Here is a 27604-nt window from a genome sequence, read left to right as displayed (position 1 = left end):
ACATTTCGCTCGACTCACCCATCGAAACACGCCCCCAACAACACATGGCCTACCGTCCCGCGTTCCCACAGGTGTCCCGATGAAAACGGTACCTCACATGTGTGGGTGCACCTACCTGGCCGCCAAGGGGAAAGCCTAAAACACAAGTAACCCCAAGTCTGTTTTCAGAGGGAAAACTCAGACATTCTGCCGACCGGCACAAGGTACAGATATGGGCCTCGGGTGTCCAAGCCACCGAGGAAAACAGGGAACCCCATGCATTTCCGAAAAGAGGACACCCGTGGGAATCCGCAGAGGTATGATATGCCCAAATTGCCCCAGAATTTATTACCCAGACACCCCTGCAAAGTCCGAAATGTGGGGAAAAAAACGCTTTTTCTGCACATTTCGCTCGACGCACCCATCGAAACACGCCCCCCACAACACATGGCCTACCGTCACGCGTTCCCACAGGTGTCCCGATGAAAACGGTACCTCACATGTGTGGGTGCACCTACCTGGCCGCCAAGGGGAAAGCCTAAAACACAAGTAACCCCAAGTCTGTTTTCACACCGGAAATGTCACACTCTCACATCATACAGATATGGGCCTCGGGTGTCCAAGCCACCAAGGAAAACAGGGAACCCCATGCATTTCCGGAAAGAGGACACCCGTGGGAATCCGCAGAGGTATGATATGCCCAAATCGCCCCAGAATTTATTACCCAGACACCCCCGCAAAGTCCGAAATGTGGGAAAAAATACGCATTTTCCTCACATTTCGCTCGACTCACCCATCGAAACACGCCCCCAACAACACATGGCCTACCGTCCCGCGTTCCCACAGGTGTCCCGATGAAAACGGTACCTCACATGTGTGGGTGCACCTACCTGGCCGCCAAGGGGAAAGCCTAAAACACAAGTAACCCCAAGTCTGTTTTCAGAGGGAAAACTCAGACATTCTGCCGACCGGCACAAGGTACAGATATGGGCCTCGGGTGTCCAAGCCACCGAGGAAAACAGGGAACCCCATGCATTTCCGAAAAGAGGACACCCGTGGGAATCCGCAGAGGTATGATATGCCCAAATTGCCCCAGAATTTATTACCCAGACACCCCTGCAAAGTCCGAAATGTGGGGAAAAAAACGCTTTTTCCGCACATTTCGCTCGACGCACCCATCGAAACACGCCCCCCACAACACATGGCCTACCGTCACGCGTTCCCACAGGTGTCCCGATGAAAACGGTACCTCACATGTGTGGGTGCACCTACCTGGCCGCCAAGGGGAAAGCCTAAAACACAAGTAACCCCAAGTCTGTTTTCACACCGGAAATGTCACACTCTCACATCATACAGATATGGGCCTCGGGTGTCCAAGCCACCAAGGAAAGCAGGGAACCCCATGCATTTCCGGAAAGAGGACACCCGTGGGAATCCGCAGAGGTATGATATGCCCAAATCGCCCCAGAATTTATTACCCAGACACCCCCGCAAAGTCCGAAATGTGGGAAAAAATACGCTTTTTCCTCACATTTCGCTCGACTCACCCATCGAAACACGCCCCCAACAACACATGGCCTACCGTCCCGCGTTCCCACAGGTGTCCCGATGAAAACGGTACCTCACATGTGTGGGTGCACCTACCTGGCCGCCAAGGGGAAAGCCTAAAACACAAGTAACTCCAAGTCTGTTTTCAGAGGGAAAACTCAGACATTCTGCCGACCGGCACAATGTACAGATATGGGCCTCGGGTGTCCAAGCCACCGAGGAAAACAGGGAACCCCATGCATTTCCGAAAAGAGGACACCCGTGGGAATCCGCAGAGGTATGATATGCCCAAATTGCCCCAGAAGTTATTACCCAGACACCCCTGCAAAGTCCGAAATGTGGGGAAAAAAACGCTTTTTCCGCACATTTCGCTCGACGCACCCATCGAAACACGCCCCCAACAACACATGGCCTACCGTCACGCGTTCCCACAGGTGTCCCGATGAAAACGGTACCTCACATGTGTGGGTGCACCTACCTGGCCGCCAAGGGGAAAGCCTAAAACACAAGTAACCCCAAGTCTGTTTTCACACCGGAAATGTCACACTCTCACATCATACAGATATGGGCCTTGGGTGTCCAAGCCACCAAGGAAAACAGGGAACCCCATGCATTTCCGGAAAGAGGACACCCGTGGGAATCCGCAGAGGTATGATATGCCCAAATCGCCCCAGAATTTATTACCCAGACACCCCCGCAAAGTCCGAAATGTGGGAAAAAATACGCATTTTCCTCACATTTCGCTCGACTCACCCATCGAAACACGCCCCCAACAACACATGGCCTACCGTCCCGCGTTCCCACAGGTGTCCCGATGAAAACGGTACCTCACATGTGTGGGTGCACCTACCTGGCCGCCAAGGGGAAAGCCTAAAACACAAGTAACTCCAAGTCTGTTTTCAGAGGGAAAACTCAGACATTCTGCCGACCGGCACAATGTACAGATATGGGCCTCGGGTGTCCAAGGCACCGAGGAAAACAGGGAACCCCATGCATTTCCGAAAAGAGGACACCCGTGGGAATCCGCAGAGGTATGATATGCCCAAATTGCCCCAGAATTTTTTACCCAGACACCCCTGCAAAGTCCGAAATGTGGTGAAAAAAACGCTTTTTCTGCACATTTCGCTCGATGCACCCATCGAAACACGCCCCCAACAACACATGGCCTACCGTCCCGCGTTCCCACAGGTGTCCCGATGAAAACGGTACCTCACATGTGTGGGTGCACCTACCTGGCCGCCAAGGGGAAAGCCTAAAACACAAGTAACCCCAAGTCTGTTTTCACACCGGAAATGTCACACTCTCACATCATACAGATATGGGCCTCGGGTGTCCAAGCCACCAAGGAAAACAGGGAACCCCATGCATTTCCGGAAAGAGGACATCCGTGGGAATCCGCAGAGGTATGATATGCCCAAATCGCCCCAGAATTTATTACCCAGACACCCCCGCAAAGTCCGAAATGTGGGAAAAAATATGCATTTTCCACACATTTCGCTCGACTCACCCATCGAAACACGCCCCCCACAACACATGGCCTACCGTCCCGCGTTCCCACAGGTGTCCCGATGAAAACGGTACCTCACATGTGTGGGTGCATCTACCTGGCCGCCAAGGGGAAAGCCTAAAACACAAGTAACCCCAAGTCTGTTTTCAGAGGGAAAACTCAGACATTCTGCCGACCGGCACAATGTACAGATATGGGCCTCGGGTGTCCAAGGCACCGAGGAAAACAGGGAACCCCATGCATTTCCGAAAAGAGGACACCCGTGGGAATCCGCAGAGGTATGATATGCCCAAATTGCCCCAGAATTTTTTACCCAGACACCCCTGCAAAGTCCGAAATGTGGTGAAAAAAACGCTTTTTCTGCACATTTCGCTCGATGCACCCATCGAAACACGCCCCCAACAACACATGGCCTACCGTCCCGCGTTCCCACAGGTGTCCCGATGAAAACGGTACCTCACATGTGTGGGTGCACCTACCTGGCCGCCAAGGGGAAAGCCTAAAACACAAGTAACCCCAAGTCTGTTTTCACACCGGAAATGTCACACTCTCACATCATACAGATATGGGCCTCGGGTGTCCAAGCCACCAAGGAAAACAGGGAACCCCATGCATTTCCGGAAAGAGGACATCCGTGGGAATCCGCAGAGGTATGATATGCCCAAATCGCCCCAGAATTTATTACCCAGACACCCCCGCAAAGTCCGAAATGTGGGAAAAAATATGCATTTTCCACACATTTCGCTCGACTCACCCATCGAAACACGCCCCCCACAACACATGGCCTACCGTCCCGCGTTCCCACAGGTGTCCCGATGAAAACGGTACCTCACATGTGTGGGTGCATCTACCTGGCCGCCAAGGGGAAAGCCTAAAACACAAGTAACCCCAAGTCTGTTTTCAGAGGGAAAACTCAGACATTCTGCCGACCGGCACAATGTACAGATATGGGCCTCGGGTGTCCAAGCCACCGAGGAAAACAGGGAAACCCATGCATTTCCGAAAAGAGGACACCCGTGGGAATCCGCAGAGGTATGATATGCCCAAATTGCCCCAGAATTTATTACCCAGACACCCCTGCAAAGTCCGAAATGTGGGGAAAAAAACGCTTTTTCCGCACATTTCGCTCGACGCACCCATCGAAACACGCCCCCCACAACACATGGCCTACCGTCACGCGTTACCACAGGTGTCCCGATGAAAACGGTACCTCACATGTGTGGGTGCACCTACCTGGCCGCCAAGGGGAAAGCCTAAAACACAAGTAACCCCAAGTCTGTTTTCACACCGGAAATGTCACACTCTCACATCATACAGATATGGGCCTCGGGTGTCCAAGCCACCAAGGAAAACAGGGAACCCCATGCATTTCCGGAAAGAGGACACCCGTGGGAATCCGCAGAGGTATGATATGCCCAAATCGCCCCAGAATTTATTACCCAGACACCCCCGCAAAGTCCGAAATGTGGGAAAAAATACGCATTTTCCTCACATTTCGCTCGACTCACCCATCGAAACACGCCCCCAACAACACATGGCCTACCGTCCCGCGTTCCCACAGGTGTCCCGATGAAAACGGTACCTCACATGTGTGGGTGCACCTACCTGGCCGCCAAGGGGAAAGCCTAAAACACAAGTAACCCCAAGTCTGTTTTCAGAGGGAAAACTCAGACATTCTGCCGACCGGCACAAGGTACAGATATGGGCCTCGGGTGTCCAAGCCACCGAGGAAAACAGGGAACCCCATGCATTTCCGAAAAGAGGACACCCGTGGGAATCCGCAGAGGTATGATATGCCCAAATTGCCCCAGAATTTATTACCCAGACACCCCTGCAAAGTCCGAAATGTGGGGAAAAAAACGCTTTTTCCGCACATTTCGCTCGACGCACCCATCGAAACACGCCCCCCACAACACATGGCCTACCGTCACGCGTTCCCACAGGTGTCCCGATGAAAACGGTACCTCACATGTGTGGGTGCACCTACCTGGCCGCCAAGGGGAAAGCCTAAAACACAAGTAACCCCAAGTCTGTTTTCACACCGGAAATGTCACACTCTCACATCATACAGATATGGGCCTCGGGTGTCCAAGCCACCAAGGAAAACAGGGAACCCCATGCATTTCCGGAAAGAGGACATCCGTGGGAATCCGCAGAGGTATGATATGCCCAAATCGCCCCAGAATTTATTACCCAGACACCCCCGCAAAGTCCGAAATGTGGGAAAAAATACGCATTTTCCTCACATTTCGCTCGACTCACCCATCGAAACACGCCCCCAACAACACATGGCCTACCGTCCCGCGTTCCCACAGGTGTCCCGATGAAAACGGTACCTCACATGTGTGGGTGCACCTACCTGGCCGCCAAGGGGAAAGCCTAAAACACAAGTAACCCCAAGTCTGTTGTCCATTCTGCCGACCGGCGCAACTTACAGATATGGGCCTCGGGTGTCCAAGCCACCGAGGAAAACAGGGAACCCCATGCATTTTCGAAAAGAGGACACCCGTGGGAATCCGCACAGGTGTGATTTGCGCCCATCGCCCCAGATTTTTTTACCCAGACAGCCCTGCAAAGTCGGAAATGTGGGGAAAAAACCGCTTTTTCCGCACATTTCACTCGCCGCACCCATCGAAACACGCCCCCCACAACACGTGGCCTACCGTCCCGCGTTCCCACAGGTGTCCCGATGAAAACGGTACCTCACATGTGTGGGTGCACCTACCTGGCCGCCAAGGGGAAAGCCTAAAACACAAGTAACCCCAAGTCTGTTGTCAGAGGGAAATCTCAGACATTCTGCCGACCGGCGCAACTTACAGATATGGGCCTCGGGTGTCCAAGCCACCGAGGAAAACAGGGAACCCCATGCATTTTCGAAAAGAGGACACCCGTGGGAATCCGCAGAGGTGTGATTTGCGCCCATCGCCCCAGATTTTTTTACCCAGACAGCCCTGCAAAGTCGGAAATGTGGGGAAAAAAACGCTTTTTCCGCACATTTCGCTCGCCGCACCCATCGAAACGCGCCCCCCACAACACATGGCCTACCGTCCCGCGTTCCCACAGGTGTCCCGATGAAAACGGTACCTCACATGTGTGGGTGCACCTACCTGGCCGCCAAGGGGAAAGCCTAAAACACAAGTAACCCCAAGTCTGTTGTCCATTCTGCCGACCGGCGCAACTTACAGATATGGGCCTCGGGTGTCCAAGCCACCGAGGAAAACAGGGAACCCCATGCATTTTCGAAAAGAGGACACCCGTGGGAATCCGCACAGGTGTGATTTGCGCCCATCGCCCCAGATTTTTTTACCCAGACAGCCCTGCAAAGTCGGAAATGTGGGGAAAAAACCGCTTTTTCCGCACATTTCACTCGCCGCACCCATCGAAACACGCCCCCCACAACACGTGGCCTACCGTCCCGCGTTCCCACAGGTGTCCCGATGAAAACGGTACCTCACATGTGTGGGTGCACCTACCTGGCCGCCAAGGGGAAAGCCTAAAACACAAGTAACCCCAAGTCTGTTGTCAGAGGGAAATCTCAGACATTCTGCCGACCGGCGCAACTTACAGATATGGGCCTCGGGTGTCCAAGCCACCGAGGAAAACAGGGAACCCCATGCATTTTCGAAAAGAGGACACCCGTGGGAATCCGCAGAGGTGTGATTTGCGCCCATCGCCCCAGATTTTTTTACCCAGACAGCCCTGCAAAGTCGGAAATGTGGGGAAAAAAACGCTTTTTCCGCACATTTCGCTCGCCGCACCCATCGAAACGCGCCCCCCACAACACATGGCCTACCGTCCCACGTTCCCACAGGTGTCCCGATGAAAACGGTACCTCACATGTGTGGGTGCACCTACCTGGCCGCCAAGGGGAAAGCCTAAAACACAAGTAACCCCAAGTCTGTTGTCCATTCTGCCGACCGGCGCAACTTACAGATATGGGCCTCGGGTGTCCAAGCCACCGAGGAAAACAGGGAACCCCATGCATTTTCGAAAAGAGGACACCCGTGGGAATCCGCACAGGTGTGATTTGCGCCCATCGCCCCAGATTTTTTTACCCAGACAGCCCTGCAAAGTCGGAAATGTGGGGAAAAAACCGCTTTTTCCGCACATTTCACTCGCCGCACCCATCGAAACACGCCCCCCACAACACGTGGCCTACCGTCCCGCGTTCCCACAGGTGTCCCGATGAAAACGGTACCTCACATGTGTGGGTGCACCTACCTGGCCGCCAAGGGGAAAGCCTAAAACACAAGTAACCCCAAGTCTGTTGTCAGAGGGAAATCTCAGACATTCTGCCGACCGGCGCAACTTACAGATATGGGCCTCGGGTGTCCAAGCCACCGAGGAAAACAGGGAACCCCATGCATTTTCGAAAAGAGGACACCCGTGGGAATCCGCAGAGGTGTGATTTGCGCCCATCGCCCCAGATTTTTTTACCCAGACAGCCCTGCAAAGTCGGAAATGTGGGGAAAAAAACGCTTTTTCCGCACATTTCGCTCGCCGCACCCATCGAAACGCGCCCCCCACAACACATGGCCTACCGTCCCGCGTTCCCACAGGTGTCCCGATGAAAACGGTACCTCACATGTGTGGGTGCACCTACCTGGCCGCCAAGGGGAAAGCCTAAAACACAAGTAACCCCAAGTCTGTTGTCCATTCTGCCGACCGGCGCAACTTACAGATATGGGCCTCGGGTGTCCAAGCCACCGAGGAAAACAGGGAACCCCATGCATTTTCGAAAAGAGGACACCCGTGGGAATCCGCACAGGTGTGATTTGCGCCCATCGCCCCAGATTTTTTTACCCAGACAGCCCTGCAAAGTCGGAAATGTGGGGAAAAAACCGCTTTTTCCGCACATTTCACTCGCCGCACCCATCGAAACACGCCCCCCACAACACGTGGCCTACCGTCCCGCGTTCCCACAGGTGTCCCGATGAAAACGGTACCTCACATGTGTGGGTGCACCTACCTGGCCGCCAAGGGGAAAGCCTAAAACACAAGTAACCCCAAGTCTGTTGTCAGAGGGAAATCTCAGACATTCTGCCGACCGGCGCAACTTACAGATATGGGCCTCGGGTGTCCAAGCCACCGAGGAAAACAGGGAACCCCATGCATTTTCGAAAAGAGGACACCCGTGGGAATCCGCAGAGGTGTGATTTGCGCCCATCGCCCCAGATTTTTTTACCCAGACAGCCCTGCAAAGTCGGAAATGTGGGGAAAAAAACGCTTTTTCCGCACATTTCGCTCGCCGCACCCATCGAAACGCGCCCCCCACAACACATGGCCTACCGTCCCGCGTTCCCACAGGTGTCCCGATGAAAACGGTACCTCACATGTGTGGGTGCACCTACCTGGCCGCCAAGGGGAAAGCCTAAAACACAAGTAACCCCAAGTCTGTTGTCCATTCTGCCGACCGGCGCAACTTACAGATATGGGCCTCGGGTGTCCAAGCCACCGAGGAAAACAGGGAACCCCATGCATTTTCGAAAAGAGGACACCCGTGGGAATCCGCACAGGTGTGATTTGCGCCCATCGCCCCAGATTTTTTTACCCAGACAGCCCTGCAAAGTCGGAAATGTGGGGAAAAAACCGCTTTTTCCGCACATTTCACTCGCCGCACCCATCGAAACACGCCCCCCACAACACGTGGCCTACCGTCCCGCGTTCCCACAGGTGTCCCGATGAAAACGGTACCTCACATGTGTGGGTGCACCTACCTGGCCGCCAAGGGGAAAGCCTAAAACACAAGTAACCCCAAGTCTGTTGTCAGAGGGAAATCTCAGACATTCTGCCGACCGGCGCAACTTACAGATATGGGCCTCGGGTGTCCAAGCCACCGAGGAAAACAGGGAACCCCATGCATTTTCGAAAAGAGGACACCCGTGGGAATCCGCAGAGGTGTGATTTGCGCCCATCGCCCCAGATTTTTTTACCCAGACAGCCCTGCAAAGTCGGAAATGTGGGGAAAAAAACGCTTTTTCCGCACATTTCGCTCGCCGCACCCATCGAAACGCGCCCCCCACAACACATGGCCTACCGTCCCGCGTTCCCACAGGTGTCCCGATGAAAACGGTACCTCACATGTGTGGGTGCACCTACCTGGCCGCCAAGGGGAAAGCCTAAAACACAAGTAACCCCAAGTCTGTTGTCCATTCTGCCGACCGGCGCAACTTACAGATATGGGCCTCGGGTGTCCAAGCCACCGAGGAAAACAGGGAACCCCATGCATTTTCGAAAAGAGGACACCCGTGGGAATCCGCACAGGTGTGATTTGCGCCCATCGCCCCAGATTTTTTTACCCAGACAGCCCTGCAAAGTCGGAAATGTGGGGAAAAAACCGCTTTTTCCGCACATTTCACTCGCCGCACCCATCGAAACACGCCCCCCACAACACGTGGCCTACCGTCCCGCGTTCCCACAGGTGTCCCGATGAAAACGGTACCTCACATGTGTGGGTGCACCTACCTGGCCGCCAAGGGGAAAGCCTAAAACACAAGTAACCCCAAGTCTGTTGTCAGAGGGAAATCTCAGACATTCTGCCGACCGGCGCAACTTACAGATATGGGCCTCGGGTGTCCAAGCCACCGAGGAAAACAGGGAACCCCATGCATTTTCGAAAAGAGGACACCCGTGGGAATCCGCAGAGGTGTGATTTGCGCCCATCGCCCCAGATTTTTTTACCCAGACAGCCCTGCAAAGTCGGAAATGTGGGGAAAAAAACGCTTTTTCCGCACATTTCGCTCGCCGCACCCATCGAAACGCGCCCCCCACAACACATGGCCTACCGTCCCGCGTTCCCACAGGTGTCCCGATGAAAACGGTACCTCACATGTGTGGGTGCACCTACCTGGCCGCCAAGGGGAAAGCCTAAAACACAAGTAACCCCAAGTCTGTTGTCCATTCTGCCGACCGGCGCAACTTACAGATATGGGCCTCGGGTGTCCAAGCCACCGAGGAAAACAGGGAACCCCATGCATTTTCGAAAAGAGGACACCCGTGGGAATCCGCACAGGTGTGATTTGCGCCCATCGCCCCAGATTTTTTTACCCAGACAGCCCTGCAAAGTCGGAAATGTGGGGAAAAAACCGCTTTTTCCGCACATTTCACTCGCCGCACCCATCGAAACACGCCCCCCACAACACATGGCCTACCGTCACGCGTTCCCACAGGTGTCCCGATGAAAACGGTACCTCACATGTGTGGGTGCACCTACCTGGCCGCCAAGGGGAAAGCCTAAAACACAAGTAACCCCAAGTCTGTTTTCACACCGGAAATGTCACACTCTCACATCATACAGATATGGGCCTCGGGTGTCCAAGCCACCAAGGAAAGCAGGGAACCCCATGCATTTCCGGAAAGAGGACACCCGTGGGAATCCGCAGAGGTATGATATGCCCAAATCGCCCCAGAATTTATTACCCAGACACCCCCGCAAAGTCCGAAATGTGGGAAAAAATACGCTTTTTCCTCACATTTCGCTCGACTCACCCATCGAAACACGCCCCCAACAACACATGGCCTACCGTCCCGCGTTCCCACAGGTGTCCCGATGAAAACGGTACCTCACATGTGTGGGTGCACCTACCTGGCCGCCAAGGGGAAAGCCTAAAACACAAGTAACTCCAAGTCTGTTTTCAGAGGGAAAACTCAGACATTCTGCCGACCGGCACAATGTACAGATATGGGCCTCGGGTGTCCAAGCCACCGAGGAAAACAGGGAACCCCATGCATTTCCGAAAAGAGGACACCCGTGGGAATCCGCAGAGGTATGATATGCCCAAATTGCCCCAGAAGTTATTACCCAGACACCCCTGCAAAGTCCGAAATGTGGGGAAAAAAACGCTTTTTCCGCACATTTCGCTCGACGCACCCATCGAAACACGCCCCCAACAACACATGGCCTACCGTCACGCGTTCCCACAGGTGTCCCGATGAAAACGGTACCTCACATGTGTGGGTGCACCTACCTGGCCGCCAAGGGGAAAGCCTAAAACACAAGTAACCCCAAGTCTGTTTTCACACCGGAAATGTCACACTCTCACATCATACAGATATGGGCCTTGGGTGTCCAAGCCACCAAGGAAAACAGGGAACCCCATGCATTTCCGGAAAGAGGACACCCGTGGGAATCCGCAGAGGTATGATATGCCCAAATCGCCCCAGAATTTATTACCCAGACACCCCCGCAAAGTCCGAAATGTGGGAAAAAATACGCATTTTCCTCACATTTCGCTCGACTCACCCATCGAAACACGCCCCCAACAACACATGGCCTACCGTCCCGCGTTCCCACAGGTGTCCCGATGAAAACGGTACCTCACATGTGTGGGTGCACCTACCTGGCCGCCAAGGGGAAAGCCTAAAACACAAGTAACTCCAAGTCTGTTTTCAGAGGGAAAACTCAGACATTCTGCCGACCGGCACAATGTACAGATATGGGCCTCGGGTGTCCAAGGCACCGAGGAAAACAGGGAACCCCATGCATTTCCGAAAAGAGGACACCCGTGGGAATCCGCAGAGGTATGATATGCCCAAATTGCCCCAGAATTTTTTACCCAGACACCCCTGCAAAGTCCGAAATGTGGTGAAAAAAACGCTTTTTCTGCACATTTCGCTCGATGCACCCATCGAAACACGCCCCCAACAACACATGGCCTACCGTCCCGCGTTCCCACAGGTGTCCCGATGAAAACGGTACCTCACATGTGTGGGTGCACCTACCTGGCCGCCAAGGGGAAAGCCTAAAACACAAGTAACCCCAAGTCTGTTTTCACACCGGAAATGTCACACTCTCACATCATACAGATATGGGCCTCGGGTGTCCAAGCCACCAAGGAAAACAGGGAACCCCATGCATTTCCGGAAAGAGGACATCCGTGGGAATCCGCAGAGGTATGATATGCCCAAATCGCCCCAGAATTTATTACCCAGACACCCCCGCAAAGTCCGAAATGTGGGAAAAAATATGCATTTTCCACACATTTCGCTCGACTCACCCATCGAAACACGCCCCCCACAACACATGGCCTACCGTCCCGCGTTCCCACAGGTGTCCCGATGAAAACGGTACCTCACATGTGTGGGTGCATCTACCTGGCCGCCAAGGGGAAAGCCTAAAACACAAGTAACCCCAAGTCTGTTTTCAGAGGGAAAACTCAGACATTCTGCCGACCGGCACAATGTACAGATATGGGCCTCGGGTGTCCAAGGCACCGAGGAAAACAGGGAACCCCATGCATTTCCGAAAAGAGGACACCCGTGGGAATCCGCAGAGGTATGATATGCCCAAATTGCCCCAGAATTTTTTACCCAGACACCCCTGCAAAGTCCGAAATGTGGTGAAAAAAACGCTTTTTCTGCACATTTCGCTCGATGCACCCATCGAAACACGCCCCCAACAACACATGGCCTACCGTCCCGCGTTCCCACAGGTGTCCCGATGAAAACGGTACCTCACATGTGTGGGTGCACCTACCTGGCCGCCAAGGGGAAAGCCTAAAACACAAGTAACCCCAAGTCTGTTTTCACACCGGAAATGTCACACTCTCACATCATACAGATATGGGCCTCGGGTGTCCAAGCCACCAAGGAAAACAGGGAACCCCATGCATTTCCGGAAAGAGGACATCCGTGGGAATCCGCAGAGGTATGATATGCCCAAATCGCCCCAGAATTTATTACCCAGACACCCCCGCAAAGTCCGAAATGTGGGAAAAAATATGCATTTTCCACACATTTCGCTCGACTCACCCATCGAAACACGCCCCCCACAACACATGGCCTACCGTCCCGCGTTCCCACAGGTGTCCCGATGAAAACGGTACCTCACATGTGTGGGTGCATCTACCTGGCCGCCAAGGGGAAAGCCTAAAACACAAGTAACCCCAAGTCTGTTTTCAGAGGGAAAACTCAGACATTCTGCCGACCGGCACAATGTACAGATATGGGCCTCGGGTGTCCAAGCCACCGAGGAAAACAGGGAAACCCATGCATTTCCGAAAAGAGGACACCCGTGGGAATCCGCAGAGGTATGATATGCCCAAATTGCCCCAGAATTTATTACCCAGACACCCCTGCAAAGTCCGAAATGTGGGGAAAAAAACGCTTTTTCCGCACATTTCGCTCGACGCACCCATCGAAACACGCCCCCCACAACACATGGCCTACCGTCACGCGTTACCACAGGTGTCCCGATGAAAACGGTACCTCACATGTGTGGGTGCACCTACCTGGCCGCCAAGGGGAAAGCCTAAAACACAAGTAACCCCAAGTCTGTTTTCACACCGGAAATGTCACACTCTCACATCATACAGATATGGGCCTCGGGTGTCCAAGCCACCAAGGAAAACAGGGAACCCCATGCATTTCCGGAAAGAGGACACCCGTGGGAATCCGCAGAGGTATGATATGCCCAAATCGCCCCAGAATTTATTACCCAGACACCCCCGCAAAGTCCGAAATGTGGGAAAAAATACGCATTTTCCTCACATTTCGCTCGACTCACCCATCGAAACACGCCCCCAACAACACATGGCCTACCGTCCCGCGTTCCCACAGGTGTCCCGATGAAAACGGTACCTCACATGTGTGGGTGCACCTACCTGGCCGCCAAGGGGAAAGCCTAAAACACAAGTAACCCCAAGTCTGTTTTCAGAGGGAAAACTCAGACATTCTGCCGACCGGCACAAGGTACAGATATGGGCCTCGGGTGTCCAAGCCACCGAGGAAAACAGGGAACCCCATGCATTTCCGAAAAGAGGACACCCGTGGGAATCCGCAGAGGTATGATATGCCCAAATTGCCCCAGAATTTATTACCCAGACACCCCTGCAAAGTCCGAAATGTGGGGAAAAAAACGCTTTTTCCGCACATTTCGCTCGACGCACCCATCGAAACACGCCCCCCACAACACATGGCCTACCGTCACGCGTTCCCACAGGTGTCCCGATGAAAACGGTACCTCACATGTGTGGGTGCACCTACCTGGCCGCCAAGGGGAAAGCCTAAAACACAAGTAACCCCAAGTCTGTTTTCACACCGGAAATGTCACACTCTCACATCATACAGATATGGGCCTCGGGTGTCCAAGCCACCAAGGAAAACAGGGAACCCCATGCATTTCCGGAAAGAGGACATCCGTGGGAATCCGCAGAGGTATGATATGCCCAAATCGCCCCAGAATTTATTACCCAGACACCCCCGCAAAGTCCGAAATGTGGGAAAAAATACGCATTTTCCTCACATTTCGCTCGACTCACCCATCGAAACACGCCCCCAACAACACATGGCCTACCGTCCCGCGTTCCCACAGGTGTCCCGATGAAAACGGTACCTCACATGTGTGGGTGCACCTACCTGGCCGCCAAGGGGAAAGCCTAAAACACAAGTAACCCCAAGTCTGTTGTCCATTCTGCCGACCGGCGCAACTTACAGATATGGGCCTCGGGTGTCCAAGCCACCGAGGAAAACAGGGAACCCCATGCATTTTCGAAAAGAGGACACCCGTGGGAATCCGCACAGGTGTGATTTGCGCCCATCGCCCCAGATTTTTTTACCCAGACAGCCCTGCAAAGTCGGAAATGTGGGGAAAAAACCGCTTTTTCCGCACATTTCACTCGCCGCACCCATCGAAACACGCCCCCCACAACACGTGGCCTACCGTCCCGCGTTCCCACAGGTGTCCCGATGAAAACGGTACCTCACATGTGTGGGTGCACCTACCTGGCCGCCAAGGGGAAAGCCTAAAACACAAGTAACCCCAAGTCTGTTGTCAGAGGGAAATCTCAGACATTCTGCCGACCGGCGCAACTTACAGATATGGGCCTCGGGTGTCCAAGCCACCGAGGAAAACAGGGAACCCCATGCATTTTCGAAAAGAGGACACCCGTGGGAATCCGCAGAGGTGTGATTTGCGCCCATCGCCCCAGATTTTTTTACCCAGACAGCCCTGCAAAGTCGGAAATGTGGGGAAAAAAACGCTTTTTCCGCACATTTCGCTCGCCGCACCCATCGAAACGCGCCCCCCACAACACATGGCCTACCGTCCCGCGTTCCCACAGGTGTCCCGATGAAAACGGTACCTCACATGTGTGGGTGCACCTACCTGGCCGCCAAGGGGAAAGCCTAAAACACAAGTAACCCCAAGTCTGTTGTCCATTCTGCCGACCGGCGCAACTTACAGATATGGGCCTCGGGTGTCCAAGCCACCGAGGAAAACAGGGAACCCCATGCATTTTCGAAAAGAGGACACCCGTGGGAATCCGCACAGGTGTGATTTGCGCCCATCGCCCCAGATTTTTTTACCCAGACAGCCCTGCAAAGTCGGAAATGTGGGGAAAAAACCGCTTTTTCCGCACATTTCACTCGCCGCACCCATCGAAACACGCCCCCCACAACACGTGGCCTACCGTCCCGCGTTCCCACAGGTGTCCCGATGAAAACGGTACCTCACATGTGTGGGTGCACCTACCTGGCCGCCAAGGGGAAAGCCTAAAACACAAGTAACCCCAAGTCTGTTGTCAGAGGGAAATCTCAGACATTCTGCCGACCGGCGCAACTTACAGATATGGGCCTCGGGTGTCCAAGCCACCGAGGAAAACAGGGAACCCCATGCATTTTCGAAAAGAGGACACCCGTGGGAATCCGCAGAGGTGTGATTTGCGCCCATCGCCCCAGATTTTTTTACCCAGACAGCCCTGCAAAGTCGGAAATGTGGGGAAAAAAACGCTTTTTCCGCACATTTCGCTCGCCGCACCCATCGAAACGCGCCCCCCACAACACATGGCCTACCGTCCCGCGTTCCCACAGGTGTCCCGATGAAAACGGTACCTCACATGTGTGGGTGCACCTACCTGGCCGCCAAGGGGAAAGCCTAAAACACAAGTAACCCCAAGTCTGTTGTCCATTCTGCCGACCGGCGCAACTTACAGATATGGGCCTCGGGTGTCCAAGCCACCGAGGAAAACAGGGAACCCCATGCATTTTCGAAAAGAGGACACCCGTGGGAATCCGCACAGGTGTGATTTGCGCCCATCGCCCCAGATTTTTTTACCCAGACAGCCCTGCAAAGTCGGAAATGTGGGGAAAAAACCGCTTTTTCCGCACATTTCACTCGCCGCACCCATCGAAACACGCCCCCCACAACACGTGGCCTACCGTCCCGCGTTCCCACAGGTGTCCCGATGAAAACGGTACCTCACATGTGTGGGTGCACCTACCTGGCCGCCAAGGGGAAAGCCTAAAACACAAGTAACCCCAAGTCTGTTGTCAGAGGGAAATCTCAGACATTCTGCCGACCGGCGCAACTTACAGATATGGGCCTCGGGTGTCCAAGCCACCGAGGAAAACAGGGAACCCCATGCATTTTCGAAAAGAGGACACCCGTGGGAATCCGCAGAGGTGTGATTTGCGCCCATCGCCCCAGATTTTTTTACCCAGACAGCCCTGCAAAGTCGGAAATGTGGGGAAAAAAACGCTTTTTCCGCACATTTCGCTCGCCGCACCCATCGAAACGCGCCCCCCACAACACATGGCCTACCGTCCCGCGTTCCCACAGGTGTCCCGATGAAAACGGTACCTCACATGTGTGGGTGCACCTACCTGGCCGCCAAGGGGAAAGCCTAAAACACAAGTAACCCCAAGTCTGTTGTCCATTCTGCCGACCGGCGCAACTTACAGATATGGGCCTCGGGTGTCCAAGCCACCGAGGAAAACAGGGAACCCCATGCATTTTCGAAAAGAGGACACCCGTGGGAATCCGCACAGGTGTGATTTGCGCCCATCGCCCCAGATTTTTTTACCCAGACAGCCCTGCAAAGTCGGAAATGTGGGGAAAAAACCGCTTTTTCCGCACATTTCACTCGCCGCACCCATCGAAACACGCCCCCCACAACACGTGGCCTACCGTCCCGCGTTCCCACAGGTGTCCCGATGAAAACGGTACCTCACATGTGTGGGTGCACCTACCTGGCCGCCAAGGGGAAAGCCTAAAACACAAGTAACCCCAAGTCTGTTGTCAGAGGGAAATCTCAGACATTCTGCCGACCGGCGCAACTTACAGATATGGGCCTCGGGTGTCCAAGCCACCGAGGAAAACAGGGAACCCCATGCATTTTCGAAAAGAGGACACCCGTGGGAATCCGCAGAGGTGTGATTTGCGCCCATCGCCCCAGATTTTTTTACCCAGACAGCCCTGCAAAGTCGGAAATGTGGGGAAAAAAACGCTTTTTCCGCACATTTCGCTCGCCGCACCCATCGAAACGCGCCCCCCACAACACATGGCCTACCGTCCCGCGTTCCCACAGGTGTCCCGATGAAAACGGTACCTCACATGTGTGGGTGCACCTACCTGGCCGCCAAGGGGAAAGCCTAAAACACAAGTAACCCCAAGTCTGTTGTCCATTCTGCCGACCGGCGCAACTTACAGATATGGGCCTCGGGTGTCCAAGCCACCGAGGAAAACAGGGAACCCCATGCATTTTCGAAAAGAGGACACCCGTGGGAATCCGCACAGGTGTGATTTGCGCCCATCGCCCCAGATTTTTTTACCCAGACAGCCCTGCAAAGTCGGAAATGTGGGGAAAAAACCGCTTTTTCCGCACATTTCACTCGCCGCACCCATCGAAACACGCCCCCCACAACACGTGGCCTACCGTCCCGCGTTCCCACAGGTGTCCCGATGAAAACGGTACCTCACATGTGTGGGTGCACCTACCTGGCCGCCAAGGGGAAAGCCTAAAACACAAGTAACCCCAAGTCTGTTGTCAGAGGGAAATCTCAGACATTCTGCCGACCGGCGCAACTTACAGATATGGGCCTCGGGTGTCCAAGCCACCGAGGAAAACAGGGAACCCCATGCATTTTCGAAAAGAGGACACCCGTGGGAATCCGCAGAGGTGTGATTTGCGCCCATCGCCCCAGATTTTTTTACCCAGACAGCCCTGCAAAGTCGGAAATGTGGGGAAAAAAACGCTTTTTCCGCACATTTCGCTCGCCGCACCCATCGAAACGCGCCCCCCACAACACATGGCCTACCGTCCCGCGTTCCCACAGGTGTCCCGATGAAAACGGTACCTCACATGTGTGGGTGCACCTACCTGGCCGCCAAGGGGAAAGCCTAAAACACAAGTAACCCCAAGTCTGTTGTCCATTCTGCCGACCGGCGCAACTTACAGATATGGGCCTCGGGTGTCCAAGCCACCGAGGAAAACAGGGAACCCCATGCATTTTCGAAAAGAGGACACCCGTGGGAATCCGCACAGGTGTGATTTGCGCCCATCGCCCCAGATTTTTTTACCCAGACAGCCCTGCAAAGTCGGAAATGTGGGGAAAAAACCGCTTTTTCCGCACATTTCACTCGCCGCACCCATCGAAACACGCCCCCCACAACACGTGGCCTACCGTCCCGCGTTCCCACAGGTGTCCCGATGAAAACGGTACCTCACATGTGTGGGTGCACCTACCTGGCCGCCAAGGGGAAAGCCTAAAACACAAGTAACCCCAAGTCTGTTGTCAGAGGGAAATCTCAGACATTCTGCCGACCGGCGCAACTTACAGATATGGGCCTCGGGTGTCCAAGCCACCGAGGAAAACAGGGAACCCCATGCATTTTCGAAAAGAGGACACCCGTGGGAATCCGCAGAGGTGTGATTTGCGCCCATCGCCCCAGATTTTTTTACCCAGACAGCCCTGCAAAGTCGGAAATGTGGGGAAAAAAACGCTTTTTCCGCACATTTCGCTCGCCGCACCCATCGAAACGCGCCCCCCACAACACATGGCCTACCGTCCCGCGTTCCCACAGGTGTCCCGATGAAAACGGTACCTCACATGTGTGGGTGCACCTACCTGGCCGCCAAGGGGAAAGCCTAAAACACAAGTAACCCCAAGTCTGTTGTCCATTCTGCCGACCGGCGCAACTTACAGATATGGGCCTCGGGTGTCCAAGCCACCGAGGAAAACAGGGAACCCCATGCATTTTCGAAAAGAGGACACCCGTGGGAATCCGCACAGGTGTGATTTGCGCCCATCGCCCCAGATTTTTTTACCCAGACAGCCCTGCAAAGTCGGAAATGTGGGGAAAAAACCGCTTTTTCCGCACATTTCACTCGCCGCACCCATCGAAACACGCCCCCCACAACACGTGGCCTACCGTCCCGCGTTCCCACAGGTGTCCCGATGAAAACGGTACCTCACATGTGTGGGTGCACCTACCTGGCCGCCAAGGGGAAAGCCTAAAACACAAGTAACCCCAAGTCTGTTGTCAGAGGGAAATCTCAGACATTCTGCCGACCGGCGCAACTTACAGATATGGGCCTCGGGTGTCCAAGCCACCGAGGAAAACAGGGAACCCCATGCATTTTCGAAAAGAGGACACCCGTGGGAATCCGCAGAGGTGTGATTTGCGCCCATCGCCCCAGATTTTTTTACCCAGACAGCCCTGCAAAGTCGGAAATGTGGGGAAAAAAACGCTTTTTCCGCACATTTCGCTCGCCGCACCCATCGAAACGCGCCCCCCACAACACATGGCCTACCGTCCCGCGTTCCCACAGGTGTCCCGATGAAAACGGTACCTCACATGTGTGGGTGCACCTACCTGGCCGCCAAGGGGAAAGCCTAAAACACAAGTAACCCCAAGTCTGTTGTCCATTCTGCCGACCGGCGCAACTTACAGATATGGGCCTCGGGTGTCCAAGCCACCGAGGAAAACAGGGAACCCCATGCATTTTCGAAAAGAGGACACCCGTGGGAATCCGCACAGGTGTGATTTGCGCCCATCGCCCCAGATTTTTTTACCCAGACACCCCCGCAAAAATCTGGGGCGATGGGCGCAAATCACACCTGTGCGGATTCCCACGGGTGTCCTCTTTTCGAAAATGCATGGGGTTCCCTGTTTTCCTCGGTGGCTTGGACACCCGAGGCCCATATCTGTAAGTTGCGCCGGTCGGCAGAATGGACAACAGACTTGGGGTTACTTGTGTTTTAGGCTTTCCCCTTGGCGGCCAGGTAGGTGCACCCACACATGTGAGGTACCGTTTTCATCGGGACACCTGTGGGAACGCGGGACGGTAGGCCATGTGTTGTGGGGGGCGCGTTTCGATGGGTGCGGCGAGCGAAATGTGCGGAAAAAGCGTTTTTTTCCCCACATTTCCGACTTTGCAGGGCTGTCTGGGTAAAAAAAATCTGGGGCGATGGGCGCAAATCACACCTCTGCGGATTCCCACGGGTGTCCTCTTTTCGAAAATGCATGGGGTTCCCTGTTTTCCTCGGTGGCTTGGACACCCGAGGCCCATATCTGTAAGTTGCGCCGGTCGGCAGAATGTCTGAGATTTCCCTCTGACAACAGACTTGGGGTTACTTGTGTTTTAGGCTTTCCCCTTGGCGGCCAGGTAGGTGCACCCACACATGTGAGGTACCGTTTTCATCGGGACACCTGTGGGAACGCTGGATGGTAGGCCATGTGTTGTGGGGGGCGCGTTTCGATGGGTGCGGCGAGCGAAATGTGCGGAAAATGCGGTTTTTTCCCCACATTTCCGACTTTGCAGGGCTGTCTGGGTAAAAAAATCTGGGGCGATGTGCGCAAATCAGACCTCTGTGCTTTCCCACGGGTGTCCTCTTTTGGGAAATGCATGGGGTTCCCTGTTTTCCTTGCTGGCTTCGACACCCTAGGCCCAAATCTGTAGGTTGCCCACATGAACAAATTGTGCTGTGGCGAAAGGCTTGGGGTTACCAGCGGGTTACCCTTTTCCTTTTGCGACCCCGGTAGGTGCACCCACACATGCGAGGTACCTTTTTCGTCGGAACACCTGTGGGAACACGAGAAGGTATGACATCTGCTGTTGGCGACGTGTTTCGGTGAGTGGACACAGGGAAATGTCTCTGAAATTGGCCGGAAATGAAGACAAATCTCAGACATTTCCCTCTGGCCACTCAACGAAACACACCGCCAACAACACGTGGCCTACCTTCCCGCATCGCCACACGTGTCCCAATGAGAGGCTGACCTCTTTGTGTGCAGGTGTGGTACCTGAGTGACAATGGGCACATCTTTAGTATAGTAACTTCGCTGTAGTGCGCTTAGGAAACAGTAAAGTACTGCCAGTAAGCCATTTCACATGCACCTTTCCTCACACTTCCCATACATAGCAGACGCAATGCAGTTAGACACGCAAGGTGGGATTTAGCACAAGGACCAACCTCCTTGTATTGCACAAGAAGGTTTGTCCTTGTGAGCAGTGATGCCACGTCAAGGCACCCACCGGATCACTGGCCATTCGTATCCCTTTCGTGTCTGCAGTCAGTTGGCATCCATTTCAGCAGTTGCACTTCTACGAAATCACTAGCACCAGAGCAAGTGTATCTACACATGAGCATATCTACACACTTATACCACATGGACATCTGTGTACAATGCAACTGTGTCTCTAGCAATATCTTAACTATCATTTGGCATCAATTTCATAGCAACTGTGTCTGCATGCAAACTTTATGTGCTGGCAATCACATGTGGACAGTGATAGCAAGTGCATACTGCCTGACTTCACTACCCTGCCCTACAGGCGCTATCTTCCACACCAGCTTTCAGTATGCCCATAGCAACTATGGCCAAACATTCTTATGTCCCACCGTACCCACACAAAACAGCCATCCTGCAAAATGACAATCATTTCGTCACTGCTGGAAAAGTCCATTCACAGAAATTGCAACTGCATGTTCTTTGTATCTTTACCTAATTCACACACCAATCATATCCAATGCATTCCTACAGATGACGTGTCACTTACACCACACATAACATTACTCGAGGTAAAACAATAAACAAGGCAGGATCTTACGAGGTACGCAAGACACCGCTGCCATATAGTTGGTGTCCAAGTACCACTTTCATGACACTTAGACCTCAAGGGTAGGAGCCAAAGTGGCGTGTAATATTTTGAAAAAACACCCCTTGAGTGGAGGGAACCTGAATGCCGTTCTGGTCTTCCACAACGCACGGCTTGAGTAGAGGGAGCGGGACTGGCCTTTCTTTGCTTGCCAAACCTTAAGTGGAAGGAGCCAGATTTGGGTTCCTGTCCAAAGTACGCCAGAAGCGGATGGGGTTTTTCAGACGTTTTTTTTTTGTAAGGCAATCCCGAACAGGAGCAAGCTGCACTCCCATAGGGGAGTGACCCACAGTGCTCCACCCTTCTTCTCCATGGCCCGCCTCAACTAGAGGCGGTGGAGTGGCATTCCTTTCCAAGATGCGCCTTCTTTGGACGTAACAAGCATTGCGTTACTTTGCAAGGCACACCACGCGCAGAGGGAGCTAGACTGCCTTTTCCTTAGGAGGCAGACCTGAAGGGAAAGGTACCGGGGGTGATGTCTCTTTCCCAGGCAGGCCTCAAGTGGAGGGGGCAGGACTAGCATTGCTTGCCAAAGCACGCCAAAGGGGAGTAAAGCAGAGTGCTGTCCCCACCTACTCCAAGGCACACCTCAAGTGGAGGGAGCTAGAGTGGCATTTCTTTCAAAGATGCGCCTGCTTTGGACGTAACAAGCATTGCGTTACTTTGCAAGGCACACCACGCGCAGAGGGAGCTAGACTGCCTTTTCCTTAGGAGGCAGACCTGAAGGGAAAGGTACCGGGGGTGATGTCTCTTTCCCAGGCAGGCCTCAAGTGGAGGGGGCAGGACTAGCATTGCTTGCCAAAGCACGCCAAAGGGGAGTAAAGCAGAGTGCTGTCCCCACCTACTCCAAGGCACACCTCAAGTGGAGGGAGCTAGAGTGGCATTTCTTTCAAAGATGCGCCTGCTTTGGACGTAACAAGCATTGCGTTACTTTGCAAGGCACACCACGCGCAGAGGGAGCTAGACTGCCTTTTCCTTAGGAGGCAGACCTGAAGGGAAAGGTACCGGGGGTGATGTCTCTTTCCCAGGCAGGCCTCAAGTGGAGGGGGCAGGACTAGCATTGCTTGCCAAAGCACGCCAAAGGGGAGTAAAGCAGAGTGCTGTCCCCACCTACTCCAAGGCACACCTCAAGTGGAGGGAGCTAGAGTGGCATTTCTTTCAAAGATGCGCCTGCTTTGGACGTAACAAGCATTGCGTTACTTTGCAAGGCACACCACGCGCAGAGGGAGCTAGACTGCCTTTTCCTTAGGAGGCAGACCTGAAGGGAAAGGTACCGGGGGTGATGTCTCTTTCCCAGGCAGGCCTCAAGTGGAGGGGGCAGGACAAGCATTGCTTGCCAAAGCACGCCAAAGGGGAGTAAAGCAGAGTGCTGTCCCCACCTACTCCAAGGCACACCTCAAGTGGAGGGAGCTAGAGTGGCATTTCTTTCAAAGATGCGCCTGCTTTGGACGTAACAAGCATTGCGTTACTTTGCAAGGCACACCACGCGCAGAGGGAGCTAGACTGCCTTTTCCTTAGGAGGCAGACCTGAAGGGAAAGGTACCGGGGGTGATGTCTCTTTCCCAGGCAGGCCTCAAGTGGAGGGGGCAGGACAAGCATTGCTTGCCAAAGCACGCCAAAGGGGAGTAAAGCAGAGTGCTGTCCCCACCTACTCCAAGGCACACCTCAAGTGGAGGGAGCTAGAGTGGCATTTCTTTCAAAGATGCGCCTGCTTTGGACGTAACAAGCATTGCGTTACTTTGCAAGGCACACCACGCGCAGAGGGAGCTAGACTGCCTTTTCCTTAGGAGGCAGACCTGAAGGGAAAGGTACCGGGGGTGATGTCTCTTTCCCAGGCAGGCCTCAAGTGGAGGGGGCAGGACTAGCATTGCTTGCCAAAGCACGCCAAAGGGGAGTAAAGCAGAGTGCTGTCCCCACCTACTCCAAGGCACACCTCAAGTGGAGGGAGCTAGAGTGGCATTTCTTTCAAAGATGCGCCTGCTTTGGACGTAACAAGCATTGCGTTACTTTGCAAGGCACACCACGCGCAGAGGGAGCTAGACTGCCTTTTCCTTAGGAGGCAGACCTGAAGGGAAAGGTACCGGGGGTGATGTCTCTTTCCCAGGCAGGCCTCAAGTGGAGGGGGCAGGACTAGCATTGCTTGCCAAAGCACGCCAAAGGGGAAAGACCCGCATGGCACAACTCAAGTACAGGGACTCATAATGATTACTATTTCGTAGGCACGCCTCCAATGGAAGGAGCCTGATTAGCGTTCCTTTGCAAGTCACGCTTTGAGCTGAGGGATCTAGACTGATGTACATTTTCTTGGCAGGCCTCAAGGGAAAGCTACGGCTGTGGTTGCCTTTCCAAGGCAGGCCTCGAGTGGAGGAAGCAGGACTAGCGATGCTCGTGAATGCACGCTAAATCAAGTGAAGTGAGTTGACATCCTGTTGCATTTTCATTGAAGGTACTCCTCCAGGGCAGGGTGCAAGAGTGCCATTCCTTTACAAGACATGCACGATTTCAGGGGCTAAGGGTCCCTTTCAAGGAATGATGGGCATTTTCGGAAATCAGTCGATCTCCCAATATTTTTCCTTTGTATGATACAAAAGGAAACAAGGCTGAAAGCAGAGGGCAGGCTGGGAAGGGCATTGGGGACAGTACACCCGAGTATCCTTCCTCTTTCCTTGTTTTGTACACACCTTACATTTTCGGTACGGTTGTGCCTTCGTGGCAGTGGGAGGAACATAATCACCAAAGTGTCGCTCTTGCAATCTGGCTACATCTTCGACCTCTGGAAAGGAGGGAATTTGTACATGAACATTAGCCAGAGATTGAACAATTTCTAATTCAAAATCCAAAAAGGAGAGCTTGTTTTGTGGAGTAGCTGCACGGTACACCACATAAGCATTGTACGTTGCCATATGCACAATGTGTGTGGCTAACTTTTTGTACCAGAAACGCGACTTGCGTTCAGCGTGGTATGACTCAAGCACTTGGTCATTTTTGTCTACTCCACCCATGTACTTGTTGTAATCCAGAATGCAATTGGGTTTCAACACTTGCTGAGTCTGCCTGCGCAGAGGGACAGCTGAAGTACTTTCATCATGAATAGTACTTAGCATGTACACATCCCTTTTGTCGCAGAATTTCACTGCTAACAATTCATCCTGCCGCAATGCCATACATTGTCCCTTAGCCAACTTCTTACACACAAGTTGTCTGGGGAAGCGTTTGCGGTTACTGCGGATTGTACCGCATGCGAGTGTGCCCACATTGAACAATTCCTTGAACAGTGGAATTCCGGTGTAGAAATTGTCTACATACAAATGATGTCCCTTGTGGAGCCATGGTGTGAGAAGATCCCAAACAATCTTCTCACTTGTCCCTAAATGGGCTGGGCAGCCCGGAGGGTTTAGGGTAGAGTCTTTACCGGTGTAGACTCTCATGCTGCTGACATACCCAGTGGTACTTTCACACAACATGTACATTTTAATCCCATATCGTGATCTCTTGCTAGGAATGTATTGCCTGAATACAAGGCGACCTTTGAACAACACCAACGATTCATCAATGGATATGTTCTGGCTAGGAACATACACCTCTGCAAATCGGTGAGTGAAATGGTCCAGAAATGGCTTAAGTTTGAACAGCCTATCAAAGTTTGGGTCCGTTTTGGGTAATGCTGCCGAGTTGTCATTGAAGTGCAACATACGGTGCAGTGCTTGAAAGCGATTTCTGCTCATTGTAGCTGAAAAAAACAGGCAATAAAGTGGTGCTACAGTAGTCCAGTACATTGCGACAGACGGCTTGTGTCCAATTCCCATGAGCAAAATGAGACCCCAAAACTGTCTCATTTCAACATCGTTTGTGGGTACCCATGCTTGTGCTCTGGAGTGGGGTTTCAGAGTGGGACCCCTAGACCTCATGAACTGTGCAGCGTATAAATTGGTTTGCTCAACCACGTCTGCAATGAACCCATCATCAACAAAAAGGTTGAAAAAATCAATAGGCTGAAACCCTTCTGTATTCACTGTGCACCCTGATATACCAGTGAAAGGGGGCACAACAGGCTGAGCCATTGCTGGAGGCACCCAGAGCGACTCTTGAGTCATGTCAGGAACTGCCACATTGCGTGGCAGTCTTGCACGTCCCCTCCCCCTTACAGGTCCCCTGCGTGTGGGAAGTGTGCGAAAAGGTGGACGCACTCTTCCTTCCTCTTCATCATCAGATGATGACGATGATGAGTGGGAGGAGGGACTTTCGTCAATGGCCATCTCACTTCCCCAATCACTTCCCTCCTGCCCCTCAGAAGCACTATCTGTTTCAGAATGCATGTACACATCTGTGCCTTGCTCTGAGCCAGATTCCATCACTACAGCTAATGCCTCCGCACCAGACATTGATCGCCGAGAAGCCATGAGTACCTTCGCTATGGAACCCTTCAATGCCCAAAGACCAGATGAAGACTGAAACAAGAAGTATGTGTGCTTCTGAAAGTATGGAACGTAGCACAGTAAGTGGTATTCAGTGCCACAAACCTACTCCACACAGGTACACCAAAAGGTCCAGACTTTGCTCACTAACAGTAGCAGCCCTCTGCAATATGACGTACTCCCTGCACGCTACAATAAACAGAGTAGTACTTTGCAAACACTCACGTGAAATGCTAAGGACCAGCTGACTGCTTTCCTACAAGTGTGTAGACAGCTACAACACACCTGCACCTAAAAGAAAGAGAACAAAAAATCTATGGCCAATGTACTATTCCGCTAAACTGTACAGAAATACAAGCGTGGGGACGAGGATTTCAGCCACACTACCTATTCAGAAACAGCCAACATGCTTTGCACCATGCCCTCCCCCATGGGATGCTTGTGGATGGGAAATCGAGGTGAGAAGGAACCATGCAACGTATTAGTGATTGGGTGAGTTGAAAAGCCATAGGCAATGAAGAAGCAGAGAGGGAAGATAAATACAGTACACGGCTGGCCCTTCCGGCCAACTGCTGGCACACTTTTGACAATAACACCTGCTCATTCATATAGGGGTGTCTATTGTAAGGGGAAAGCTCACATGGACAAAATTATTGCAAGGCCAAGCAAATTGATGTAGGCTGAAGCAAGTAGTGATGGGTACCAAAGAAATAAGTAGCAGAAACATACTAAATGCTTTGACATGCCATGAATGCAAACAATTGCTAGAAAGTGGAAGTCTCACTGCCAACATACTTACTACCACTTCTATTCACCTTTCAGATCTTCCAGTGTGTCCATCAGTCACTGGGCAAACTCCCCCTAAAATAGCGTCTGGGCAAAATCCATTATGTTTCCAATGAACAGCTCCATGCCTGTTTTGGAAAGGTGCACCCCATCTCTGTGAAACATCACAGCACCTTTGATATTGCCATGGTGAATGGTCCGTATTCTGGTGTTGCCCTCTGTCAGTTTAGTGAACTCGCCATTCATTTTCCACACCGAGCGGTTGATGGCCCTTCTATTCCCTTCAGTTCTCCAATCCATCCTGGGAATCATCTGGGACCAGGCCACCACAGTGTTTGGAAACCTCTCTGCAATCCATTCAAGGTCTGCCATGAGCTGCTCGCGTACCCCCTTCCGTCCCACAGACGCAAAATCATTTCCTCCCAGGTGAACCACTATAAGGTCAGGGGGGGGGGCCTTTCCTTTTTCTTGGGCAGCGACGATGGCTCCTC

This window comes from Ambystoma mexicanum, chromosome 7p (genome assembly GCF_040938575.1).
Source record: "Ambystoma mexicanum isolate Mex_15411 chromosome 7p, UKY_AmexF1_1, whole genome shotgun sequence".
Taxonomy (NCBI): domain Eukaryota; kingdom Metazoa; phylum Chordata; class Amphibia; order Caudata; family Ambystomatidae; genus Ambystoma; species Ambystoma mexicanum.
Note: the sequence above shows the minus strand (reverse complement) of the source record.